The sequence below is a fragment of the Stigmatopora nigra genome, chromosome 6, assembly GCF_051989575.1.
Source record: "Stigmatopora nigra isolate UIUO_SnigA chromosome 6, RoL_Snig_1.1, whole genome shotgun sequence".
NCBI classification, from domain to species: domain Eukaryota; kingdom Metazoa; phylum Chordata; class Actinopteri; order Syngnathiformes; family Syngnathidae; genus Stigmatopora; species Stigmatopora nigra.
The window spans coordinates 14,840,255-14,867,037 of NC_135513.1; the positions used below are offsets into that span (position 1 = coordinate 14,840,255).

A 26,783-nucleotide genomic window follows, 5' to 3' on the forward strand; every position below is an offset into this window, starting at 1 on the left:
TTTGTTTTTTTGGGAATCAATGACAACATTTATTTTTGAAAAATTGACTAAAACGGTTGCAAATTTCCAAGAACGGGCAAAAAGCTTCTTTTTTTTAGTCCCAAAAAAAATAAATAAAAAATCTGTAAGTACGCTAGCTAGTTGATGGCGTCGCTCTCTCGCCTTCGCCGGCGCTTAATTACCGCGCGGCCTCATGAATATTTCAGGCATATGCTTTCCCACTTTGTCATTGGAGTTGGGAACTAAGAGAAACAAGTTCATATGCATATTAATAAGGAGGGAGGGAGTTCTGGGGGGGGGAGTGAGTTCGAGGGGAGGTGGGGTAAGGGGGAGTCTGACAGCAGGAGGAAATGGCACTGCTTCCCCGGCAGCTGCTCTTTTTAGATCCCCCCTTAGAGGGAAGTGCCCGAGGAGGGCCCCCGCCACAAAGGGGATAAAGGAGATGAGGGCTCTTGATGGAAAAAAAGAGGCAAACAACCACTGGGACCCACCAATGCAGTGTAGACCCCCCCCCAACACCTCCCACCACCACCACCACCCTCGCCAAAACCCCGCCGCACTTAGCCCGGCCTCCGAGGAGTCGGGGAAAAAGGGGCCCTCATTAGCGTTTCCTGGCTAAAGCCCGACTAACGGGCCACGCTAATGACGCGAGGAAGAGTGTGGCTGGCGATCGGGGCCCGACGTCGATTGGGTAGGCATTGAAAAGGACGTTATTTAGTGTCGTATTTGAGGGAGAACTATATAATGGGGAGCAAAAAAGTTAAAATGATGGGTTGCATTGCCATTACATTTATGACCTATTTATTTATGTCTAAAATGTGGGTTTCTGTGTCTGTATTCTTGCTACTGTGAGTGAAATTTCCTGAATAAGGGATGAAAAGTTATCTAAACTAATCCAATCCAAATCAGATCCAAATCCAATCCAAATCCAAATCCGATCCAAATCCAAATCCGATCCAAATCCAAATCCAATCCAAATCCGATCCAAATCCAAATCCAATCCAAATTCAAATCCAAATCCAATCCAAATCCAATTCAAATCCAAATCCAAATCCAATCCAAATCCAAATCCAAATCCAATCCAAATCCAATCCAAATCCAATCCAAATCCAATCCAAATCCAATCCAAATCCAATTCCAATCCAAATCCAATCCAAATCCAATCCAAATCCAATCCAAATCCAATCCAAATCCAATCCAAATCCAATCCAAATCCAATTACAAATCCAATTCCAATTCCAAATCAAATCCAATTCCAAATCAAATCCAAATCCAATTCCAATTCCAATTCAATCCCAATCCCAATCCCAATCCCAATCCCAATCCCAATCCCAATCCCAATCCAATCCCAATCCCAATCCCAATCAAATTCCAATCCAAATCCAATTCACATCCAATCCAAATCCAAACTAATCTAATCCAAACTAATATGATCCAAACTAATCTAATCCAAACTAATCTAATCTAATGATTTATATGTGGTCACCAAAAGCTAAACATCAGCTATTTGTTGTTTTTAATAACTTGTATTTAATAAAAATAATGAAAAGAAATGAAAATGCATCAAAAATATAGATTTTTTAAAGTTATTAAAATAATGCCACTTTTAGTGAATAGTTTTTGTTTTAACAAATATTTAGGAAAAATAAAACTGTTTAAGATTAAAAAGGGAATATTTCTTCCATCATTTTTGCTTTCAAGAACCCCGAATAAGGCCTGTTCAAAATGGCTGACTGGGGCACTTCTGGCTTTGCTCACGTGCATAATGAAGACACGGACAGACGGAGGGGATTTGTGGGGTGGCACTAAACAAGTATCTAATTGAATTCATGGGCCTTTAAAAAGGCAGCACTTAGCCGCCAGTGGCGCGGAATCATATGCTTTATTTAACGCGCGTAAACAAAGGGCATTAGCCGCCATTGTGGATGTTTAATGAAGTGGCCGCCGCCGCCGCCGCCACCGCCGTTTCTCATTCGGGGACGTCCTTTCGTCACCCGTGCAAATAAACGCCTCCTTTTGGAGAGCCCCAGCCGAGGGTTCAAGCCGTGCCATAATTAGTTTGACCTCCGCCTCCCACTGCTGCTCGTTTACGTAAATCGGCCCTTTAAAATGTGACATTTTTTTTAAAAAACATGAGGTAAAGTTTGCTAATGAGTCGTATTTGCCGAGGGCGTATTTTCCGGACTATAAGTTACACTTTTTTCATAGTTTGGCTGGGCAACGACTCCAAGTGTGACTTGTTTTTTCGTGTTTTTGTTTATTTATTTTATTTAGCATATTTATTTTATTCTGTATATTTATTTTATTCTGTATATTTATATTATTTTGTATATTTATTTGATTTTGTATATCTATTATATTTTGTATATTTATTTTATTTTGTATATTTATTATATCTTGTTTATTTATTTGATTCTGTATATTTATTTTATTCTGAACATTTATTCTAGTTTGGATATTTATTTTATTTTGTATACTAATTTTAGCATAAAAAGAAACCCTTTGCCAAATTATATGGTATAATTTGGCACCAAAAATATGAAAATTGTAAAAAAGATCATTAAAAAAACATTGGAAGGACAAAAATAACTTCTATTTAAATATTATACCTTTTAATTTTATAATAACAATATTTTTTATCATATTTTTTTATTATAAGAGCAAATCATATCCAATCCATTTGAAATAAATGTTGTTTTTTGTACCATACCATTATTTCAAGTTTTCACCCCCAAAAAACCCACCAACATGACACCAAAACCAACATTTCAGCTTTAACTTATTAATACTTTCCCCAATTTCAAGTTTCACCCCCAAAAACACCACCAACTTGACACCAAAACCAACATTACAGCCCAAAATTATTATTATTTTCCCTCATTTCAAGTTTTCACCCCCCAAAAAACCCACCAACATGACTCCCAAACCAACACTCCAGCCTTAACTTATTATAATTTTCCCTCATTTCGACGCAAAGAGAATCAACGGTCCCACTTGTCAACAACGGCGCCCGGCGTCCATTTCCCACCCGCGGAAAGGCAGAGCGACGACTGATTTGCGGCTTTTGCGAGGACCGGGTTGGCCCGGGGCAAGTTATTCTAAGAGCCCCCTGATGTCAGTGGGACTGCCTGCCTGGCGGAATAAAAGGCCAGGCAATAAAGTGGGGGAGAAAAGAAAGTAGCACACATGAGCGAATTGAAAATGGGGGGCCTCCCTCAGGCGCTGGCCCACATGGCCCGTGGTTAAATCCTTCGCTCAAAGTCTAATAATCACACCACATCCCCGCCGAGGGAACCGATCGCTCGCTCCGTATCGGCGCCGTGGGGGTGAAAACACGGGAGAGACGGCAAAACAAAAGACGGGGTTTTTTTTTGGTGGTTTTTGTAACAGAAGGTAAAAGTTAGCCCGTCGCGATAAGTCCGTTATCGGATTGTTCGGAGTATAAGTCGCGCCTGAGGGGAACTTTTTGGCAGGCTAAGAAAATTTGACGAAAAGGGGGAAGAATATGGGTGCAGTTTTTGGATGGCAGTTTTATACCGTATAATTTTATGAAATTATACCAAAAGACTGGTGACCAAACATCCGGGCATGTTTGATTCTCTTCATGTTGAAATGAGGGAGTATAATATTAAGTTAGGGCTGAAATGTTGGTTTTGGTGTCAAGTTGGTGGGTTTTTTTGGGGTGAAAACTTGAAACTATGTATGGTATTATACCAAAAATCAACAACATTTATAAGAAATGGATTGTAAGGTAAAAAGGTTTAATGTTTAAATAGATGAAGTTATTTTTGTCATTCCATTGTTTTTTTTCAATTTTCATATTTTTGGTGCCAAATTATGCCGCATAATTAGGCAATAGGTTGTTTTATAAGATTTTTTTGTAAAATTTTCATGTTTTTGGTGCCAAATTATACTGCATAATTAGGCAATGGCCTTTTGTTCAATATTTTCTTTTTTTGGTGCCAAAAATATGAAAATTGTAAAAAATAAAAAAAAAACATGAAAAAAGACAAAAATAACTTCATCTATTTAAATATGAAGCCATTTTACTTTAAAATTACTATCATTTTTCATTACCAAAAACAGCAATTGATATTCAAACCATTTCAATAAAAATGTTTGTTTTAACAAAAAAATTTCCCCCAAATTGTCTCTAACTAGTCTATAAATTTTAACACCACCTGTTTCATTTTTTTAACATTTCCCGAAATACCATCACTGGCCGTATTTGCACCAAAAAACCCACCAAATTCAAACAGATTGTACATCTATCACCCAAAAACAACAAAATCCAATCCCTTTCGTGTTTTGACTCCTTTTGTTCCACCACTGGATAAAGAAAACTCGCTTTTTCCTTCATCTTTTTTTTACTTATTTATATATTTTTTGGGTTATTTACTCTGACTGGCCGACGGCTCCAATCTCGACTTTCCTGGCGAGATGGGGGCGCTGAAGCAAAGTGATGCAAAAAGGTGAAACGTTCTCGGGAAGATTCCCAACGTCGACCCGCTGGCGTTTGGGTTTTTTTTTCCTTCCAAAAGCGAACGCCGTTATTCTCTTTCTTTATCGCTAAAAGGCTCTTTTCCGCCTTTCCTCGCTTCCCGTTGAATTAAAATTTTAGTGTATGTTTTAGAAAAGGGCGTCAATTCTTAAAGGGGCGGCTTTGCTTTCCATTTGGCTTGCATAAAGCGCATAAAACATCTTAAAATTTGGCCCTTGAAGAAAAATGGCGGAGACGACGCCCCCTATGGCTCAAATATTGATGTCGTTTGAACAGTGAAGCGAGTCAATGTTAGCTCGGATGACTTTGGACGACTTTTTCTTTGACTTTTAAGGCCTTAATGACGTGTATTTCCATCAAATAAACATTTTTTTGGATTCTTAAGGCAAAGTTTAGAAGCTTTTTGAACAAGTTGGAGCAACAGGAATTATTTTGAAGCGTGTTTTGAAGGAAAAAGTCGATTTTTAATCATATTTAACATTGTTTTCCTAAAAAAATTAAATATTTTTGGTGTTATCAACTGGTTAAAAATGTTCAATGATTTGATTGTTACAAAGTTTTCATGAATTTTTGGGACTATGCTGTTTTTTTTCTTCCAAAAATTTACCCGTTAGTGTTATTTCTGTATGTATATACATGTATTTGTAGAATTTAATTGATGTAAAGTGTTATTTTTGTATGTAAATACACAATCAAAGCATATTATTTCAAAATTTTAGTCATATTTCAGTCCCTTTCCTATCAAATTTATTATAACAATGATACTTTATTAACATGCTGGCGAAATTAAGTCAACTAGCATCTCATAGAAACATGCCAATTGTCATATTTTTACAAAAAAATGTATAAAAACCTACTTATTTTCAATTAAAAAACTTCCAAAAAGTTACATTTCATGTCATTATCACATACTTGCATCACTGTTATCAAATATTTTACCATTTTGAGTCAAACTAATCATAAAAACATATTTTCTATCATATTATATTTAAAATTACTTTTATTTTTACAGGAAAAACGCACATTGTGGAGTAGAACCACCAATTTTGTTAAACGCAACTGTTGTATAATAACAATAAAGTCTTTTAATTTGATTTATTTTGATATTTTTTATAACATCCCCCGATCTAAACCCCATTAGGCCGACCTCCAGTCAAAGTCAGATTGAAACTAATGATTCAACTCTTAAAAAATATACATTTTGATTAAAATAAAAATCATCCCAAAAACCAGGTCATTTGAACACACCACGATCAGATCGAGGAGAGGGGAGGAGCCAATTCCAAAGCCAACGTTTGTTGAGGAATGTTTAACGTAGCATCTCATTAGCTTGCACAGGTGTGCTTCAAGTTGAAAGTTAATGAGGTTCATGCATGGCTGGGGGGGTTCTCGGCATGTCGTGAACCCAACGCCGGTCGGCAAAGGGGGGGGCCAAAAAAAAACACACTTGCGTTAGGGCTACGCGCTAATTATTTTTAACTATGTCAACGTGTTGTAAAAAATCTCCATGTGAGGAAGCCTGTGGCCATCTAAGAGAAGCTTTGTTTGACTGGCATCGTCCACGGAAGCCCAAAAAGACCCTCCGGTTGCCCAGAAATTGATTCAAAAATTCATTTTTGAATATTACGTCGAGTGCTAAGCAAGCTTGTCAAGTTCATCTGCATTGACGGAGGTCAAAAAGTGACATTGGCATTAAATTTAATTTAAAAAATCCTTCAAATGAAAAGGAAATGGGAAAAGTTGAAGGATTATCCGTAAAAAAAAGTGTTTTTGATTTAATTTGCAAGAAATAATAGCATAATTTATTCAGTTAATGTACCGGTTAGCCTCACCAAGGTTCACAGGGGGTGCTAGAGCAGGTTAACTATGGGGATGTAAACGATAGCATAGCTAGTGCATTACTTTATAGCATGTTTTTTTAACAGAATTTTTCATTAATTCAAATTTCATTTAACCGAAAACTTGTTTTTTCCATCAAAAATTTGATTAACTATTAAACAGCTAGCCTAATTTTAATGAAAAATTATTTTAACCGAAAACTTGTTTATTCCATCAAAAAATTTATCTACTGTGAAACAGCAAGCTTAATTTTAAGAGAATTTTATTTAACCGAAAACTTGTTCTTTCCATCAAAAATTGGATTAACTTTTAAACAGCTAGCCTAATTTTAATAAAAAAATATTTAACCAAAAACTTGTTTTTTTCCATCAAAAAATTTGATTAACCATTAAACTTTTAAACAGCAAGTCTAATTTTAACAAAATTTAACTTCATTCATTTCTATAACACAACTTCTCTGCCATAAACCACTTAAACAATCTGAAAACCTGTTGCCACGACGATACCATCAACCTCACCAACGGTCATAACACGCCCCCCTCCTCACCCAATTGGACGCCTACCGCCGTCTTTTCCCAGTCGCCGGGCAAACTTCAATCCGACCGTCCCATGTCAACAATACTCGTCGTAATTTGCCCTACATGCATCCCATAATAATTCCGACTGTTGTTTCCATTGTCTTGTCAGTCACGCCTGAAGAACACACACTTTTTGATCTCACACACACACACACGTTCCTTTTCATATTCAAATGAGAACATTAACATTAGCCATCAGGCACGTACGACGGCGCCTCATTTAAATATCTCATATCTCCGAGACGCCACGCCACTCGCGACGAGGCCTTTCATTTTTCGGGGTCCCCGACGTGGGGGCGCCGTGCGTCACTTCCCTCCCGTCGGCTAATTTGTCGCGGGACTGGGATGAAGGGTGGGGGGGGGGGGGGTGGTAACGAGCTGTCAAGGTTGTAATGGCCAGCGTAAACACGGCTAATTAATTAGCACGCGGGTGAGGAAGGGTCAGCCCCCTGAAACCTGCCGCCTCCCCTCGCTTGCATAATTAGCTCATATGTCGTATATAGAAATAAATATGGCCATATATTGGGTGGGTGGGCGGGGAGGGGGGGGGGGGGGGTCATGTGGGGCACCTGTAACAATGTCAAAGAAGGTGCGCATTAGGAATACAAAAAGGACAGCCATACTCTATTAGCCGGGTGAAGAAGAAGTGAAGCGCGCTGGGTGGCGGTCTGACATTCAACTATGGAGGCCGAGTGGAAGTATGTCGGAAATTGATTATTATTGTTATTATGTATTTGTTTTTATGGTATTATGTGAGACATAAATGGAAAATATGGCGGTAATGAGGTTGGGAAAAGGAATTTTGGTGGCAACTTCATAATGACTATGTTGTAATGGGCTGTGAATAGGTAAAGGTCAAAAGGTGAAATTAAAAGTAGTTCAAAACGAAAACAAATTATGTAGTCGATGAAAGCAGATCTAATTAAATATTATTATATATTTATATATAGTATGTTTATGTAGTATTGTTATATATATGTATATAGTATGTTGTAATGGGTCATGAAAAGGTAAAGGTCAAAAGGTCAAATTAAATGTAGTTCAAAAAGAAAAAAAAATATGTAGTTGGTGAAAGCAAATCGAATCAAATGATTATATATATAGTATGTTCATGTAGTATTGTTATATATATATATATATATATGTATATAGTATGTTGTAATGGGTCATGAAAAGGTAAAGGTCAAAAGGTCAAATTAAATGTAGTTTGACATTTAAAAAAAAATGTATTCGATGAAAGCAAATCGAATCAAATATGATTATATATTTATATATAGTATGTTTGTGATGTATTGTTATATATATGTATATAGTATGTGGTAATGGGTCATGAAAAGGTAAAGGTCAAAAGGTCAAATTAAACATTATGTAAAAAATTATGTAGTCGATGAGAGCAAATCTAATCAAATATGATTATATATTTATATATAGTATGTTTATGTAGTATTATGTAGTATTGTTACATATAGTATGCTGTAGTGTGTCATGAAAAGGTCAAAAGGTCAAACTAAATGTAGTTCAAATACATGCACTGTTATGCGAGGTAATTGTAAATTCTAAAAACAATCTTGTTGTCACATGATTAAATTTTAGGGTCATGAATTGCTAAGTCAAAGGTCACAAAGAATAGCTCTAATTTATCAAAAATTAAAAAAACATTTTTTTAGATGCTTAAAAAAACTGACAATATTGAGTTCAACATTTTACCGATTCATTTGCTAACCTATCAATCAACCCTGGCACCCCTATTTTACTTGCCATTGACGGCACCAAATTTCCACAAAAATTCTTCCCTTCCCAATGTAAATTAACTGGCCCCCTGGTGGCCAAATTTGCTCAAGAATTGGACCATGACACTGAAATTGTATAGAGTCCACCGCGTGCTAATTACCAGTGACCTCTACCTCATTAACGTGAAGTCGAATGAAGACACGCGGAATGCCAATTGTTCCGCCTGGGGCTACGCGCTACTACCATTTTATTTTTTCATTTCAAGTCATTATTGCCGACTTTTAAAATAGGGGGAAAAATCCCCAAGATGGCCGCAAAAAAAAGAACGTGAGAAGACAGTCGGACTAATTATCACATTTTTTTATGTATTTCAATTGAATTTTTGGTCAGAAAAAAAAATCATGAGGGCCAAGTAGGCGGAGCTTATGCCACCATATGGCTGACCCAAGTCCTACAGGCGCCCCCGGGGCGAAGGAACACAATGGCGTCACATATGCTAGCTCCACCTTACAGTTTATATTGTCTTTTATAGCTATAAGTAGCCATAATTTGGTAAAATCTGACTTTAATGTAGTTTTTCTTTTCAAAACGATGACTATCGGCCCCAAGTTTGTTATTAAAACTCCTTCACAGCTTTGATAAAGTGGATTTGAAGTCTGCCTAGCAACGAGTAGGGAAACAGAGGCGGGTCCAATTTTAAATATAGTGCAGTATAGTATAGTGCAGTGTAGTATAGTGCAGTAAAGTATAGTGCAGTATAGTATAGTTCAGTATAGTATAGAGCAGTATAGTAGAGTATTGTATAGTATAGTGAAGTATAGTATAGTGCAGTTTAGTATGGTATTGTATAGTGCAGTATAGTAGAGTAGAGTATAGTATAGTGAAGTATAGTATAGTGAAGTATAGTATAGTATTGTATAGTATAGTGCAGTATACTATAGTGCAGTATACTATAGTGCAGTATAGTATAGTGCAGTATAGTATAGTGCAGTATAGTATAGTGCAGTATAGTATAGTGCAGTATAGTAGAGTATCGTATAGTATAGTGAAGTATAGAATAGTGCAGGTTAGTATAGTATTGTATAGTATAGTGCAGTTTAGTATAGTGCACTTTAGTATAGTGCTGTATAGTATAGTGCAGTATAGTATAGTGCAGTATGGAAAGGTATAGTATAGCATAGTATGGTATAGTGTAGTTTAGTATGGTACCTAAAATTATTGGTATTATTATCTTTTTTTTACTGGGTACATTTTCCACAACTTTGACAGAAAATCCCACACTTTTTTGCAAAATATCTATTAATATTAAATTGATGTCATTACATTTAAAAAAAAAAACTATTTACATACTATAATCATAACTATACAAGTATCAAACAATTGAGTACAAATCCCATAAAAAAAACAACGCTAACTATTCCACATAAAAGTATTTAAATTATTCCCCAACACGAAAACTAACGCATCCTCCCAAATAAAAGTCTTTCCTTTTAAAAAACACAATAAATCCGCTCTAATTTTCTAAGAGTGCAGCACCTCCTGTTGGCCACACATCAATATTACACCTCCTCCTCCAGCTTTTGAATACATTAATTACCACTGCAATGACAAAGATGAGACTTGCCATCCATAATAGATCGCAATTAAGAAGGCGTGTTTTCTATATAATTTTTACCCCCATAAGTACAAAAAATACCCCAAATTTTTAAATTAGGGGGGTGTTTTTTGGACTCTAGAGTAGTCACATACGCGCACAGCGAGTAGTCAAGTTGGCCTGTTAGGAATAAAAACACTGCTTCCTTAGGACATACTAATGAATCATGTATTAAAGATAATCATTATTGGTTTATAAGGCGCTGGGCTTTTTTTTTTTTGCCTCACGAGTCCCTGGATGTGCAACAACGGGTAACGTTGTAATTAAACAGGGAAACGCAATGACACCGTCGGGATCCTTTTATGGGCATATTAAATTGATTTATGCCGTATATACATATCTATTTTAATTGGTGGTATTTGTTGAGGTTTGTGGGATGTATGCGGGTTGGAAGAAGGAAGATTTGGGAGGTTTTTAAGTGAAATGGGGAGATTTTGGGAGGTTTTTAAGTGGAATGGGGGGATTTTGGGAGGTTTTTAAGTGGAATGGGGGGATTTTGGGAGGTTTTTGAGTGAAATGAGAAGATTTTGGGAGGTTTTTAAGTGGAATGGGGGGATTTTGGGAGGTTTTTGAGTGAAATGGGGAGATTTTGGGAGGTTTTTGAGTGAAATGGGGAGATTTTGGGAGGTTTTTAAGTGAAATGGGGAGATTTTGGGAGGTTTTTAAGTGAAATGGGAAGATTTTGGGAGGTTTTTAAGTGGAATGGGGAGATTTTGGGAGGTTTTTAAGTGAAATGGGGAGATTTTGGGAGGTTTTTAAGTGAAATGGGAAGCTTTTGGGAGGTTTTTGAGTGAAATTGGGGGATTTTGGAAGGTTTTTTAAGTGAAATGGGGAGATTTTGGGAGGTTTTTAAGTGAAATGGGGAGATTTTGGGAGATTTTTTAAGTGAAATGGGGAGATTTTGGGAGATTTTTTAAGTGAAATGGGAAGATTTTGGGAGGTTTTTGAGTGAAATAGGGAGATTTTGGGTGGTACACAAGTGGACATTTTGTGTCAAATATTAATTATTTTCTAAATAAATCAACTTACCTTATGAGGATGTTGTTTTTGGTTAGTGTTTATGTCTTTTGTTGTTGTTGGAAATTCCATAAGTTTTTTTGACTTGATCTGTAAAAGAAAAAAACATAAGTTAGTTATACTTTTAAAAAAATATTTTAATTCATATTTTTTGGCACCAACTCACTTAATAATTGTTAATTCCATTTTTTATATCAAACATCTACAACATCAGCCATTGATTTAGAAGGAAAAAAAAGTTATTTCCCAGCCTACTCTACTTCTAAAGTTTTCAACAACAAAAAATACCGCAAATTTGGCAAAAAACCCTCAAATTATCATCATGTACTCTAGAGCAAAGTTGTAATTTTTGTGTCGTGACCTAGCAAAGGAAAAAAATCCTTCCGCCCGGCGTGCCAAAAGACAAAAGACGAGCAACCCTGGCACGCCGACACGTGATTAGCCTCATTAAGACGCGCTGCGAATCCGCCAAAAAAATCAACGTGAAGTTCAACAGGTGCGCGCTTTTCGCCACACGCGGCTTCACCTTTCATCCGGCGGCGTACGTGTAGCCTAAATGGAATAATTCATGACGGCGTCATTAAAAAATGAACCCCCCCCTCGCACTCGCGTTTCCCAGACGATCCGCAACGGGCATTGTGAAGTTTCTCCGAAGCTACGTGGAAAGATCGCCGCCCCCGCTTGGCGTTTCGGGAGAAAGTGGGCCTTTCATCGCGTGCGCCGTCGTTAGCGCGGACGGAGGCGGTGACGGCGGCGGCCGGGGTCGCGGCGCCGTTCTACCTCCGACGTCGTAACCGAGACTTTTTTTTTTTTTTTCATGGAGAGTAAGTGAGTTTTGGTAGTGAGTATTATTGTGTAGATGGCTTTTTTGTTGTTGTTTTTTTGACCAATAAGAGCCTGGCGTTGGCATATCAATGTGTTCGGGATGTAGCATAATGCTAATATTAATGGAGAAGCTATTGATCATGATAGTTGGGAAAATGCTAATGATGACCAAAGGTATTTTTTGTTTATATGTATATATTTATATCATCCTCATCGTCTTCATCTTCATCATCCTCATCATCTTAATCCTCATCATCTTCATCCTCCTCACCTTCATCATCCTCATCATCCTCATCTTCATCCTCGTCATCTTCATCATCGTCATCCTCATCATCGTCATCATCGTCATCCTCATCTTCATCATCCTCATCGTCATCATCCTCATTATTGTCACCCTCATCGTCTTCATCCTCATCATCTTCACCTTCATCATCATCATCATCATCATTCTCTTCACCCTCATCTTCATCATTACCCTCATCTTCATCATTACCCTCATCATCATCATCATCATCATCATCATCATCATCATCATCATCATCATCATCATCATCATCATCATCATCATCATCATCTTCTTCTTCTTCTTCTTCTTCTTCTTCTTCTTCTTCTTCTTCTTCTTCTTCTTCTTCTTCTTCTTCTTCTTCTTCTTCTTCTTCTTCTTCTTCTTCTTCTTCTTCTTCTTCTTCATCATCATCCTCATCTTCTTCATCATCCTCATCTTCATCCTCATCATCCTCACCCTCATCATCCTCACCCTCATCCTCTTCATCAGCCTCATCTTCATCCTCACCCTCATCATCCTCACCCTCATCCTCTTCATCATTTTCATCTTCATCATCATCCTCTTCATCATCCTCTTCATCATTTTCATCCTCATCTTCATTCTCATCCACCTCTCCATCATCTTCATCATCAACAACAACGACGAAATATTGCCCTTGTATTTCTCCTCGGTGACATACAGCAAAACCTTTTTATTTATTTTTGCCTCTCTTTGTACCCTCACTGAAAAAATACAAAATAAAAAATCCCTCGCAGGGCCGTCTCCAGCAAATTGCAAGCCTTGCAAGTAAAATTTTCCTTAAATAGAGAGCACCCCCCCCCCCCCCCAAAGCTAGACAAATGTCCCCCCAGCCATTATTAGACACAAACGACAACGCAATTAAGAGGAGCGAGTCCAAAAACAACTGAGTACGCACAAAAAAAGTGTTTTTATTTGCCTTAACTCAGTGTGCCTTACAGGTAAGTTTGAATTTCATTTGGAGGGCGCCCAGTCATTAACATATGAAGGAGAAAAAAAGGGGAAATCTAAATTACAAAGGAAATGCGAATAGTATATTCAACCCTTAAGCATTGAAAATGGATTTCATTTTCAGCCACTTCAATAAAAACTTGGTGGAATTGGACGTCTATGGACGTCCAAAATAAGCCACCATTTTAGTGGTGAATACATATATGATAAAGCTATTTATTTATTATGATAGTTAGGAGGAAAATGCTAATGATGACGATAGGTATTTTTTTGTTTATATGTATTTTATCTTGTTATTTTGTGACATTTTTCTCTAAAAAAAAGGAAATCCGCTATTCCTATTTATTTAACTTTTTGAAAATATATATCTTTTTATATATTTGAAACATACCAAAAAACTAAACAATAAGCGCTTTGATAATTGTTTTTTAATTTAAAAATACATTTTATAATTAAAAGAAAAATATATATAAAGAAATACGATATTTTATAATAAAAATACCATATTTTTTAATCAAAAAATAATAATTTATAATAGATAATGACATTTTATCTGTATATGTATATTTTGGAATATTTAGCTATTTTAAAATTCTGTTCAATTTATGAAATCGTTCTAAATTCACCAAAAAAGTAAACAAAAACGCTAAAACTCTTTCAATGTTAATTTATCTGAATTTTAATACACTAATAGTACTTAAATATAAGAAAAACAATACATTTTATAACCAAATTTGTCTTTAATCCTTATTTTTTGATATTTTTCTTGCAAAAAATACATTCAATAATATTTAAAGTCCAACTTTTTTCAATGGACACTTTTTTAGTCAAAACGATAAAAACCCATAATAAAAAAACTAAAGAATTTAATCCGAGTCACCGAATTGCAAAAAAAAATCAAATAAAATGTTAAATGGCCAATAAAAAAGCAATAGTTTTTGGCAGAACGTTTCCTGGAAAAAAGCCAATATTCTTTTGGTAAATTTTGACAAACTGTCGATAAATTATTAATGTTAGTTTTGCCTTCTTACAAATGGTCTCCCAATGAGGACGACGGGGTTTGTCGTCACCACGCGTTGGTTCCGAGTCGGCAAGGGGGCGGCGGCCCCGCAGAGAGCCCCTCCCACTCGGCGTCTCCAATTGTCAAACGCAATTTCACATTGATGAATAATTGAAAAAGTTTGGTAACTAGGTTGGCGTCACTCACATCTATGTATCTGTGTCATGGCGGATTCGCAATCCGTCAAAACTTATTAAAAATATGGAATATTAGAGATCATTTCATTTCTGACGGGGAATTTTGAAAATTTGCAAAAAATTGCAATATACGTGATTAAGCTATTGTACTTACTATGTACAGAGGGTTAGCTAATAATATAAATATTTTATCTAATTATTTTAGAATAAATTTATGATTTTTTTGTGCAAACATGATCAAAAATGTCAGTACATTTTTTTTAAATGATTATTATTTTGATTAGACATGTTCCCTTTTTTTGGTTACCTTAAATTATTGGTTTTGTTATCTATTTTTTACTGGGTACATTTTTAACAATTTTGACAGAAAACCCCACACTTTTTTATGCGAAATATCTATCAATATTAAAATTTCAGTCTACTAAATTTAAGCAATTTTGAAGAAAATCCCACAATTCATTCTCAGATATTTGAAACTAAATTTTCAAATACTTTATATCCACCACTAAAATCACAAAAATTTTCCTTTCAAATCCAGTTAAAAAATCTCACTAAAATCTCAAAAAAAGCCAATTTTTTGTCTAAAAACTACTTTTGGTGCAAAAACAAGCCCTTTTTTGAACCAGGGGCTATGTCGCAATCCCCCTCTTGCGTGCATGCTAATGCTATGCTAGCTAGCATCACACTCTTACCCACCAAAATTTCACCACCCTTGTTTTTGACCAAAAATATTGAGCCCAATCTCAATTTAATCTAATTTGAAGACATTTTTTTTTTGTTTTAAACGAAAAGCTATTTCCAAATCACCTTCTAGCATGCATGCTAATGTTATGCTAACTAGCGGAACACTTTCGCCCACCAAATATTTCACCACCTTCGCTCGTTTTTGTCCAAAAAAAAATCTTGCGAGACCAATCCCGATATAATCTAATCTAGCGGCGTTTCTCCTCATTAGCGAGCCGACTCCCCGCCGCTAATCGGCCTCCCGCAGACCTCTCCGGCACCACCGTCTGTCGCTTTTATCAAAGTGGCACCCGCGGAGGGCGGACGGCGAACGTTCCGAACGCAACGTTACGTTCGCGGTGCATGAAAGGGTGATTTTGCCGCGATCCCCGCGTGCAACAAAAACATCAAAAGCGCCGCGTGGGAAGCGGCGTGCGGGAAATATGAGAAAGGCTGTGAAATATTTAGCGGGACAGCCCCCGTCGGGGGTCAAGAGCGGAACACGGCTAGCGTAGCATTAGCATACGGGCTAGAAATAAAAATCCCTCTTTTCAAAATAAATTTCTTCTATGAAGTTTCAATTGAGAGTCGTCTTACTTCGCAAAAAGATTTGGATTTTTGGACCCTCCCACAAAAAGCTGTGAAGTATTTGGTAGGGCAGTTCGACAGGTTGTCAACGTTTCCCTAACTCTTGCGAGTATTTACTCGCGTATAAGCCGCTTTTTCCCGACCAAAAAAATGACTGAATTCAGGGTACGGCTTATATGCGCATAAAAACATGAACTGTACGAAACTGCACCATACACTATACTATATTATATACTATATTATACTATACACTATACTATACTATAAACTATACTATACTATAAACTATACTACACTATACACTACTATACTATATACTATACTTCACACTATATACTTCATACTATTTACTTCATACGATATACTTCATACTATATACTTCATACTATATACTTCATACTATATACTTCATACTATATACTTCATACTATATACTTCATACTATATACTTCATATTATATACTTCATAATATATACTATATACTCCATACTATATACTTCACACTATATACTTCACACTGTATACTTCACACTGTATACTTCATACTGTATACTTCATACTGTATACTTCATACTGTATACTTCATAATGTATACTTCATACTGTATACTTCATAATATATACTATATACTTCATACTAGATATACTTCATACTAGATATACTATATACTAGATATAATAATACTAGATATAATATATACTTCATACTATATATAATATATACTTCATACTATATATACTATATACAAGATATACTATATACTAGATATACTATAAACTAGATATAATATATACAATATTATACACTATACTAAATACTATACACTATACTATACACTATAATATACACTATACTATACACTATACTATACACTATACCATGCACTCTACCATGCACTATACCATACACTATACTATACACTATACTATACACTATACTATACACTATACTATACACTATACTATACACTATACTATAAACTATACTATAAACTAGACTATACTTTATTTGACTATAATGAAAATAAAAGTATTCAATTCAATAATTCACCAAGGCAACTTTCAGGGTGGTCTTATACACAGGGGAGACTTATATGCGAGTAAATACTCCACTTTTGCCACCAAAGTTCTCCTGGTCTTCTTCTTTTTTAATGATAACAATACCATGGTAAGACTTAAAGAAATTGGGTGTGTCGCGCCCCGGTGTGGAGACGCTCTCTCCCCCGTTAGGGAAGAAAGAAAAAGCACGGAAGATCAGAAAGATTCGTTTTTTTTTTGTTTTTGCGGGCAAATTTACATCTTTCCCTTCATTTCTCCCGCGCGGGAGAATCGTAATGAAGGCCGGAGCGGGATATCTACGGGGATGCCAGAGGAGCTGGAGACGGGAAGACACGGGAGAGACGGCAGAGGAAAAAGACGGCAGAGACGGCAGGCCAGAAATTTCCATAAAAAGTACAATGGGCTTGGAATTTTAAAAGTGAATGTTTAAGCAGGCTTTGATTGGCGCCGGGATCAAACCCGAGACGTCTCCTTCCCGGAATAATGATTTTCCGCCCTTAATTTTCGCCGTACAGGTAGAAAAAGGAAAGCTAAAACCCAATGGTATTGTCGTCCCATAACACACACACACACGCACACACACACACACTTTCTTCTGTTTTTTTGGCGGCCAAAAAGAATGACAAATTGAGACGCACTATTTTTTTTTGAGTGATAAAAAAAGATATATATGGGCCTTCATTAAGATGATAAATTGCGTTTAAATGGTCAGTATTTTTAGAAATATTTTGTTTTGTTATGTGGAGTGATGGATGGACATTTTTTTATGGAAAATTAAAACATATGATTGTTTTTTAAATGTGTATGTAGTTTAATTTAAGTAGAATTTCAACCCATACTGAGGTGTTATGATCTTTTTTTATTTAATTAATATGGTTTTCCAATATTTTTGTTCTACTCTAGTAGAGTATATTTTAAATTTGAGCTATAATGATATTTTTTTATTTATAATCAAGGGTTTTAAAGGACATCTTATTAACTTTTAGGTACTTAATATATGATTTTGATAGTGTTAGGGCAGGGGTGTCAAACATACGGCCCGCGGGCCGGATCCGGCCCGTCTGGTGGTTTGGTACGGCCCGGGGAAGAAAATATAAAATGAATTTTCTTTTAAAAAATGTAGTTCTTGTATTATCCGCTAGGGGCGCAGTGTTTTAGTACGAGCAGGCAATATGAATTGACATTAATTTATGTTCTTATGTTATTCTCTTGTTCATAATATATTGTTCATAATGTAAAAGGAACATTCTATGAATAAATATTTTGATAATTTACACATTATTTACACTAATTATTAGTATTAGTGACTAATACAAAGGAAAAAAGTGGGCTAGTTGTTAGTTCTATGTCATTTTGCAAAATAATTTCTATAATACACAAAATTATTAGTCTATTTTTTGAAATTTCACCTGAAAAAAATATTTAAAAAACAAAAGTAGTGGTTAAAAAAATATATAATGACATATATATTATATATCCATTTAAACAATTTATTTAAAATTATAATTTTATGTGTTATGTATTTAAAAACGTATTAGCGTATTTTCAGGACTATAAGGCACATTTAAATTTTTTTTACATTTTCTCCAAAATAGACAAGGCGCCTTATAAACCAGTGTGCTTTATACATGGGGAAAAAAATGTGTCATTCATTGACAGTGCGCCTTTAAATGTGGTGCGTCTTATATACGGAAAATACGGAAATACCCAAAAATAAATACTTTTGACTTCCAAATGATCATCTTATCACTCATTCCTGACTATGTTTTTTACAAGCATTCCCTGAGTCAGTTGAACAAAAAAAATAAAAATAAAAAATGTATATATTTAAAAAAACAAGTCATTTTTGTCTGTGAACTATTGAATTTTCGCCATTTTTTTGACCAATTATTTTCAGACGGATGCAGAATGACTTCAAGCATCAGCTTTCTCTTTTTCTCCATTTTTTTTCTTTTCATTTTTTTTCTCCGCCTCCCGCCTAAGGTAAGAGGAACACGGCCGCGGGCTACGGCACCCCCCCTGGGGGACATCCTCATATTTTCGCCCCCCTCCCAATTTTTTTTTACGTTGAAACTGACATCTTTAATCTATGACTTGTGCCAAGTCAAAGTTTGAAAAACACAGACGCTTCCCCGAGCTGCTGTTTAGCATTTGATGAATTTTTGAAATATTGACTTTTGAAGGGTAAATAATCATCGAGTCAGGGATTCAAACGCGCTTTTTTTGATTTATTCGGCGAGAGAAAATCAATACAGGATGGAAACTATTATATATCATCATTGTCAATTTATAAATTACCAAGGTTTTTTTTTTTTTAAAACCTTTTTAAGACAGGCAACTTTTTTGGGTCATTTTTATTTAATTTTATGTATTTTTTACCACTTTCTAAGACATCCTTATTATAGTATTTTTGGGTCTTGTGACATACAATTTTAATATTCTATATCTAGGACTGTCAATGAGTTAAATTAAAAAATAAAGAAATAAAAAACAATGCCATTTGGATTTAATATTTGTAAAAATATGGAATAAAACAACATTTTGGCCATTAGGAAGAATAAAAGTAATATAGATGTATAGATTTAATTATTTTCATTATTTTAATGTACTGTTTTTTAAACAATGGTAATTATGTTTAATATTTAAAAAAATATTGAATAAAACAGAGAATTTTGACCATTAAAGTAATAAAAACTAAGTAATATAGATGTGAAGATTTATTTATTTTTATTATTTTAAAGCATTGCTTTTAACGATTGTATTTGGATTTAATATTTGAAAAAATATGGAATAAAACAGAGGATTTTGGTCATTAAAAATAATATAAACAAAGTGATATCGATGTATAGATTTATTTAATTTCAATATTTTAAAGAATTGTTTTTTAACCATGCCATTTGGATTTAATATCTAAAAAAAATATTGAATAAAACAAAATTTTGACCATTAAAAATAATTTATGATTAAAAAATGATTTAATATTTGCAAAAAAAATAATCAAACAGTAAATTGTGACCATTAAGAACAATAAAAATGTATATATCGATATTATTTTATAGCAAATTTCTACGGTTTTGGTCATGTGATTAGAATTTGGAGGATTGGAATTGGGTGAAAAACGAAGATCGTATTTTTGCATAAAAAAATGTATTTCTGCATAAAAAACTTTTAATTTTTTTTAAAAAAAACTGTATTAACTCTTTGAGACTATTAGACGTTTAATTCAGCTAAACTGGGAGGGTGGTACCTTTAAATTTTTGTTTTACGTGTTTCACTATATACTTTTTAGACCAAAAAAATAATAATTGACTTACTGTATAGCATTTGGACCACTTTTTTGGGGTTTTGGGGTTATTCTGGGATACATCTGGTTGCTTTTAAGCATCCAAACCTGGAAAACAAAGTCATAAAAAGTATATTATGTAAATGAAACATAGCATCCATCCCATAATACTAGTACAACAATAACAACAACAAGAAGAAGAAGAAGACATCCTGAGAGAATCTGGACTCACTCACAGTCAATCAGTTAAATGAGTACCTAATAAATAGTTAAGATGATGCTTTGGGGGGAAAAGAAAGAAAAAAAAAAGAAAAAACCCTTGCGGGTCGCCTGTGGAAATGTAACGTGGCGGCCCCGACGCAAGGTCACCCGCGTCCGAGGCTGTCACGTCTACTTAGCGTCGCCGCTAACTCGAGCGTCGCCGCGCTGACGTTCCCGCGAGAGTAAATAAAAAAATTAAATTGTATGGATGAAGATGGAAATGATGAATGGTGTCAAAGTCATAAAAGGTGGATGTTTGGGGTTATTGTGAAAGAATATCAAAATGGTTTTGAAATTAATCATTCATCTTTTGGGCGGGTTAAAAAAGTTGTTTTCAGTATTGTCATGTTTATGAAAAAATTAATAAAAATGAAGGCCAAAATGTTTATGTTGAAATAGTTTAAAAAAAGGTAATTCGTTTCAACACTGGTATATACTATACTATACTTCAAACTATACTTCAGACTATACCTCATAATATACTTCATACTATATACTATACTATATACTATACTATATACTATACTATACACTATACTATACACTATACTATACACTATACTATACACTATACTATACACTATACTATACACTATACTATACACTATACTATACACTATACTATACACTATACTATACACTATACTATACACTATACTATACACTATACTATACACTATACTATACACTATACTATACACTATACACTATACACTATACACTATACTATATACTATACTATATACTATACTATACTATATACTATACTATATACTATACTATATACTATACTATATACTATACTATATACTATACTATATACTATACTATATACTATACTATATACACTATACTATACACTATACTATACACTATACTATATACTATACTATATTATATAATGTTTTATACTATATAATATACTATACTATATAATATACTATATACTAGACTCTATTTTGTATATTTTTTATAGTATATTATTTTGTATAGTATATTTTTTGTAGAGTATATTATTTTGTATTGTATATTAAAATTAGACTTTACATATAAAGTACACTTCTACTTACGAAATCTTCAAGTTATGAATAAGGTTCTTGAATCAATTAATTTTGTAAGTAGAGGTATGACTGTAATAAACATTAAAATCATAGAATAGAGATAATATAATTATTTGAAAATGTGATAATATATATATCAAAATCAAAGAAAGGAAATAATAGAAAACTTTTAAAAATGTAAATTTGACAAAAAACACCAAATGATATTATTTTCCATACGTATAGTAAGTCAAATTATGTATTTCCGTCTTTAAGGATTACAGAATTTGACGTTTTTGGCGCCAAGTCGGTAGCCCGCGGGGCAACGCAAATTTTTTTTTTTTGGGTCCGTCGCTCGACGAGGCTCCGTCACCCCTCCCGTCAGGCCTTGACCGATAAAGCTGGATCCGGTGCCAATCTCGCTCCGCTGGCTGTTCCTGGACTGGGTTCCGCCTCTAATTAGCTCTTCGGAGATTTCTCCGTGTAAAGGCGGGGGGGTCGTGGCGGGGGCGCTAGAGTTGGTAAGAGGAATGGATGCGTGGGGGGGGGGGGGGGGAATGTAACTGGACGGGGCGACCCATATCATAATTATGTTTTTGTAAATATACAGACATAAAATGATCAAAAAGTGTATATTTTTTAAGTACAAGAAGTCAAATTCTGTCATTTGGAAATATGAAAGTAGATAATTTGACTTACTATACATGTGGGAAATAATATAATAGAGTTTTCTGTCAAACAACGTGTTTAGAACTAAAAAACAATTGTTGAGCTATTTAAAATGTTGTTTTTTGTTGAAAAATGGGTGTTTAACTAATAAAAGATTGAGTTTACATACTTAGAGAAAGTCTAATACGATCAGATAGTTGTTTCTGACCAACCTAAAAAAATTCAACTCTCTACATTGCACGGTTTGGACAAACGTAGCGAGAGAATCTTAACATACACACATAAATTATGCTTTATAAGGATTATAGGTTACAGCTAAAGACATGTATTAATATCTATCTAAATAGAATGTACATATTTAAAAATCTAACTACTTTAAAGTGTATACAGTGAAAATAGTTACTTTGCGCTGAATAAATCAATAAAAAAAGCAAGAAAGTGGGAGTTTTTGTCTAAACCTTTTGTTTTTTATGGAAATAGGGCGGACAGTTGGTTAAATTTATGTTAACTAGGATGGGACATTTTTCAATTTATGTGTCAAGACTGAAAACTGTTGAGTTTTTGGTAGAAAGAGGACATCAACTTTTTGTTGATGGTAACTTTTTGGTTTTTGACTCAAAAAAAAAACGAGTTTTTAAACAGACTAAAATATTTGAAGTTTTCCAGGACCAAAATATTTCCCAGAATTCCTTGCAACATTACAAAAACTAGCAACCAGAACACTATTTTCAACAAAATATCTGCAAATATCCAATCAAAAAATGACCATATTAAGCAAAAACGGACATTTTTTTTCAGCGTCCGGCCCTCTGGTGTCAAGCACCAACCCCCCCCCCCCCCGACCGGACTATTAACATGGTTCCTGGGCACATGAAAGCAGGCCTCCGTTTCTTTATCTTGCCCCGTGTAAATAGCGCGCCGGCGGAATATGAAAGTAGCGCCGCGGCGCTCCAAAAAACACGTGAAAAAAAAAGAAAAAGAAAAAAAAAAAAGATCAAGAGCGGGTCTCGCATCAAGGAGGACCCCGAGGAGGTCTTTGTTGTCAACTTCACAAGCGGCAGATGAGGAAACTGGCAGGAGGGGGAAAAGATGCCAGAGAGGAGCTCAAAGGGATGGCCAGGGGGCGGGGCTTATCCGCCAGGACATCGCTATTCCTCGCCGATTCCCGGACCGGCGGGCCAGAGGCCGCCGTCAATGCCCGAGTCAACGGAAAAACCCGCTAAATTAGCTAGCTTCGGACATGTCGGGATTTGAACCCGAATCTTCGGGATGCGACTCGATGATTATTCAGATTTTTGTGCGTTTTGTTTTTAATAAAGAAATGGACATAAAAGTACACGAATAAATGTATTTTTGAAAGCTTACTTATCATTTAGTAAAGTAGTTTTGGTTCATTTTTTATTAGTTTTAAGTGGAATATGAAAAAAACTTCATAAAAAGGGGTTATTACACATTTTTTTTGTATAAAATATACAAATGGACATAAAAGTATACTAATATATGTATTTTTTTAAAGCTAACCTCTTAGTAAAGAGGTTTTGGTTTATAATATTTTAGCAGTTTTAAGTGGAATATGAAAAAAACTTCATAAAAAAGGGTTTGTATACTCAATAAAATTTTTTATAAAATATACAAATGGACAGACATAAAAGTACTCTAATATATATATATATATATATATATATATATATATATATATATATATATTTTTTTTTTTTTTTTTGAAAGCTTATTTATCACTTAGTAAAGAGGTTTTGGTTCATAATATTTCATCAATTTTAAGTGGAATAAGAAAAAACTTCTTGAAAAAGGGTTTATACACTCAATAAAAACTTAAATATACAAAATATACCAAAAAGTACACTAATGAATGTATTTTTGAAAGCTTATATATCACAAGATTTATCAAAGATGTTTTAGTTCATAACATTCGATCAGTTTTAAGTAGAATATAAAAAATACTTCATAAAAAAGGGGTTTGTACACTCAATAAAAACTTTTAAAAACTTGAATTTGAGTGTTCTACGTACACCAAAATAAAAATAATGTATTCCAATGAGGTAGAACACCAGATTTTGTTTAAAAATTTGAGATGTAAAACATGTTTCCTGCTCCAAAGGGCTCAATTTCTTTTCAAAATAAAATCCAAATAACTTCAAATTGCGTGCGCAATGATGAATGAGAGCAGTTAACTAGTATTTCTCAATCTCATAGCAAAAAGACCTTGACTTTCCACCAAGGACTGACTAATTTATCCAAGCGGAATTTTCAAGTACATCAACAACAAAAAAAATCCAATCATTATTAATGTTCAAAATAATAACGTGCACTCCTCGTAATGCAACAGATCGATAAAAGGTGAAGCCCAACTTTTAGTCGAAAGCCTCCGGAGGCCCACCGACGCCGTCCAAGGTCGCGTCGGGGGTCAAACGCGACGTGCGGCGTACAATATCCAATTAATACATTTGTTAATCATGCATAAGTCATATTTTTCGTGGAGGAAATGGCAGATTTTGATCAGGCCTAATGAGTGTTTTCCCCTCGCCGACTGGAGGTCGAAACGGCGGCGTGGAAATATGGATTGAATAAATAAATGCAAAGGAGAAAAACAATTAGCCGCGCATCAATATGGCGATCGATAAGCGTGTGGGGTAATTATCACTTTTGGGATGGCGGATGAGGCCTGACCTCAGGGCCGGAGGAATAATCAAAACGCGGCAAGGTAATTTGTACGCACGCATGGGCGGGCGGGCGGGGGCGCCGTGGTTGCTTTACTAAAGCCGGTCATTCATTAAAGATCGGTCGGGTAGGCCGAAAGATTTGTTGCGCCGTGACTTCTGCTTTTAAATCGCACATTTGAACTTTGGGGTCTTTGACATGTTATTTTGGGTGGATTGGGGGTCTATGACAAATTATTTTGGGGGGGATTTGGGGTCTTTGACATGTTATTTTGGGGTGGATTTGGGGTCTTTGATATGTTCCTTGGGGTGGATTTGGGGTCTTTGACATTGGGGTTGCGGGTGGATTTGGGGTCTTTGACGTGTTGTTTGGGATGCATTTGGGGTCTTTGACAAGTTATTTTTGGGTGGATTTGGGGTCTTTGATATGTTCCTTGGGGTGGATTTGGGGTCTTTGACATTGTGGTTGGGGGTGGATTTGGGGTCTTTGACGTGTTGTTTGGGATGCATTTGGGGTCTTTGACAAGTTATTTTTGGGTGGATTTGGGGTCTTTGATATGTTGCTTGGGGTGGATTTGGGGTCTTTGACATGTTGCTTCTGGGTGGGTTTGGGGTCTTTGACTTGCTACCTTTGAATGGATTTGGGGTCTTTGACAAGTCGCTTCTTGGTGGATCTGGGGTCTTTCACATGTTGCTCCGGGGTGGATTTGGGGTCTTTGACAAGTTGTTTCTGGGTATTTTTGGGGGGTCTTTGACATTTTCCAGGTGGATTTGGGGTCTTTGACAAGTTGCTTCTGGGTGGATTGGGGGGGTCTTGACATGTTAGTTCTGGGTGGATTTGGGGTCTTTGAAATGTTACTTCCAGGTGGATTGGGGTCTTTGACAAGTCATTTCTGAGTCGACATTGGGGTCTTTGACAAGTCACTTTTGGGTGGATAAGGGGTCTTTGACATAATACTTCCGGGGTGGATTTGGGGTCTTTGACAAGTTGTTTCCGGGTATTTTGGGGGTCTTTGACATTTTCCAGGTGGATTTGGGGTCTTTGACAAGTTGCTTCTGGGTGGATTGGGGGGGTCTTGACATGTTAGTTATGGGTGGATTTGGGGTCTTTGAAATGTTACTTCCAGGTGGATTGGGGTCTTTGACAAGTCATTTCTGAGTCGACATTGGGGTCTTTGACAAGTCACTTTTGGGTGGATTTGGGGTCTTTGACAAGCTGCTTCCGGGTGGATAAGGGGTCTTTGACATAATACTTCCGGGTGGATTTGGGGTTTTTGACAAGTGACTTCTGGGTAGATTTTTGGTTATTGACAAGGTCACTTCTGATGGATTTTCGGGTCATTTCAGCTGACTTTGGGTAACTGACAGGTGGACTTTTTCCCCTCTCAGATTTCCCCATTCACCATTGGAGGCCGTCCGGGCCCCCCGTTGTACTGGTGACGCCAATTGAAGGAGACAGTTTAGTAGGTGCGCTTGCACAGATGAGTGAAGGGCCCGCAAAGACTCCGCCGCCTCCTCCTCCTCCTCCTCCTGCTGGCGTCTGGCGGACGGCTCCATTGATTTTGGAAGGCCCGGTCGGTTCCTTCCTCTCCTTTTGATGATTAATTCACAGAAGCAAAAGAGCGGCGGCCATTGCTTTGAAATCCTAAGCGCTCACTCAAGAACCCATCTGAGCGCGAACAGAAGACGACCTCCACGGAGGGATCGGGGCGCCGGAGCCGGTCCGGCGTGGAGGCCGGCGCTTTTTAGCGGGATGTTCTTAACTGATTGGCCGCTATTGACGGTGACAAACGTTAAACTGGATTTAAATGGAGCGGACGCCCAATTTTTTTTATGGTCAGCGAGGGTCACTTTTAATTATAGCCGCTAGAGGGAGTAAGAGCAA

The 26,783-nt window shown here is 35.8% G+C and overlaps 1 long non-coding RNA gene across 2 annotated transcripts in view; it reads right to left on the reverse strand.

Moving 5' to 3' along the window:
- Positions 1 to 11,402, reverse strand: part of LOC144198648 (uncharacterized) — a 47,357-nt gene extending 35,955 nt beyond the window's left edge. For both annotated transcript variants that reach the window (XR_013326762.1, XR_013326763.1), the window contains exon 1: positions 11,333 to 11,402. This is a non-coding gene — a long non-coding RNA (uncharacterized LOC144198648). The remainder of the gene's footprint in view (positions 1 to 11,332) is intronic.
- Positions 11,403 to 26,783: the final 15,381 nt, after the last annotated feature.